The following is a 2,982-nucleotide window of genomic DNA, read 5'->3' on the forward strand; positions in this document are numbered from 1 at the left end:
TATACATATAATTTTGTATAATGGTAAATAAGCAAGGCTGTTATTTTTGGATTGACACTGTTCTTCTTTGAGAAAAGTTTTATTAGAAATCTCTTGGATTATGACACAAATAATAACATTTTAATTAAGTTAAACTGTATAGTTATTCAGCAATACACCATTGGCTTTATCAGCAGCTGCTCTAACCTCTTATTTAGTGTGAAAGGCTAGCAAGTTGCGTCATACTCATTGTGACAAGAAAGCAAAGGGGATTTTTTTCTAATTCTAATTCTCAAAAACTGCATGTGCTTCCAGGTTGCACATGAGGAACATAAGATTGGTTCCTATTTATACTAAGGGCACTAATTGGCTGTTGCTGTCACTATTATCCAGTTTATTTAAAGTAAATATAAGAACAAGTGAAATTGGAGTGCATCAGTAAACCCTTACATTAACTTTTAAAAACACAAACGTCAAGGCATGTTTAACTCTCTATTTTATGTGTTAACTGATGGTATTTACTACTGCAAAAAGCTAAAGTTTAAGAAACCTAAGGAAAAAGGAAGTCACAACATTGAAACCAAATTGTGTAATGTAAAACATATTGTACATGAGCTTTGAAGAGGAAAATCTGGAAAGTTCTACAAAGTTGTGACAGAACACTCACAATGTGCCAACCCATAAGCCCATGGACTCTGCACATATAAATATGTATCCTCGCATTCAGACACACACACTCATTTCAGTGCATGCAAACCCATATTCATAAACAAGCGTATGGTGTTGTCAACCATGTTTTCATGTTAGTAACATGCATTTTCAGCCTGCCATTTTGACCGTCGGTACACTTGATCCTTTAGTGTTTTGCTGGAATCAGGTAGAGGTCAAAGAGGCCGAAATATTACACTCCTCAACACAGCCACACAACCTCTCTTCACCATGGATAAATGAGCACTAATCGGGGCACAGCGAAGAGAAAATAAACTCCCTCCTATATGATGAGTGAAAGAGAAGGGTCAAGATAAACTAAGCTTGAAACTTTGTAATTGTGTTGAGATTAATCATTTAGTGCGTGGGAAAATACAAAAAGTATGCACGCTCATAGCTCACATACTTGTGGACATACATATATACATAAACAGCTTTATTCACATACAAAACCACATTTTCTCACACTTACACACACAACTGCAAAAACAAACCCATCCATACACAATGATATTGTTCACTAAGCCAACACTTTTCATGAAAACGTATTTTAGCAAACTAGCATTAAAGTATAAATTATGCCTGTAATTCCTTAAACTAAAATGAAACTAACATTGCTGATGAAAATACATACTTTTCTGTAAAAACAGGTGTACAAAGGTTACACAATTCAAACTGAATATTTGTTGCAAAAAAAACTTAATACAAAATAAATGGAGATTACAAAAGTAAAATACAACAGTAATGTTAAAATAAAATAACATGGAAATGATACACATGCTATCATTGTCTACCCTCTATCATTTATGAATACAGTTTTGTGCCAATACCTTTTTCCGCTTTCAAAATGTTTGAGCTGAGTCAAACGTTTTATGGTCACCAAGCCAACCGGCTACAAAATGAATCGGGACCATAAAACATTTGATTCAGTACAAAAAAAAAATCATTACATAAACTAAAAGGTATAAGGCCACCCTTATTAACTGCAGACTAATTTTTTGGTGTGCTTTGTGGAACTAAGGAGAAGAGTGTGCAGAATGTAACAAACCTTCAAATTTCAGAGAGAAGACGTTTTACAGTTAAAATTGAGATTAAGAAAGCAAGAGAGAATGAAAAGGGACAGAGTAAAAAGAAAAAAAATCTACTGACATTTAGATTTTCCAGTAGGTGCAATGGTAAAGGAATATTTGCATACATATATACATAAATATATATATACATATATATATACATATATATATATATATACATATATCACAAAGGCTACCATCCCTGCCAATAAAGAACAATCACACAGAAGTCATTGATATTGTAAAACGATAGCAACAGTGAAACCCACAGAGGGGGAAGGAGGGGTGAACTCAAAAGCTAAACAAACCCCACAGCGCACAAACCTATTGCTCTGATCCGTCACCTTGTAACCCAGTTCCAACAACACTACAGAGCACTGACACGTTTCCCCTGGTGTGCCACCTCAGGCGTAGAGGCGCTACAGTCTTGGTGGATTTGTAAAAGAGGAGTAGACATGCTTTATAGAGTGAATTCTGGCCCAGAGGGAACAGCGGGCCTGCCCTCCCCTGCACCTCCACCTCCCCAGTGACCTTTCACAGAATACAGCACTGGCATATATTACAGCTCCTATCTCACCAGGCTCTTAAAGGATAAAAGAAGCCTTAGACCTGGAACACAGACACACAAGAAGTTGCTTGTACACATATTCACACGTAGAGAAGTAGACAAGCACACGCCACTGCCGAAAATTACATGTAATGATGCTTAGATAGGTACACGTGTACAAACAAGCATAAACAGCAGACATAGATGCAAGTCATGCTTAATTGTGATTCACAAAATAACTTAATAAATTCCCTACAAAACTCTGAGGGGAACATAATTGAAACTGCACCAACACGTTTAAACTCTGGCAATAAGTAAGTAAATGTAGTACTGTAAGTGGCACACATACACCACACACAGGCCACATGTGCTCCCTGACACACCTGCATAGACACAAAATCACTACAATTACACCTGTGTGTTGTTGTTTTTTTACCACTCTCCCTCAATGCAGTCCTGAGGACAGAAGATGGGAACGATAGAGAAGAAGAGGATAAGAGGATGAGAAGGGTGCCTGGAGCCAAAACGAGTTGGTTTTCAAGAAAAGAGTCATCTAAGCCTCCAGTCCCTGTCTTTTCTTTTGGAAAAGTTAATCCCCGTCCCTCTCCCAGCCAATATGATCCCTACAAGAACCTACCGGCATGAATAGAAGCAGGTGAACTGTCTGGGGATTCTATC

Source organism: Etheostoma spectabile, chromosome 17 (assembly GCF_008692095.1).
Source record: "Etheostoma spectabile isolate EspeVRDwgs_2016 chromosome 17, UIUC_Espe_1.0, whole genome shotgun sequence".
Lineage (NCBI taxonomy): Eukaryota > Metazoa > Chordata > Actinopteri > Perciformes > Percidae > Etheostoma > Etheostoma spectabile.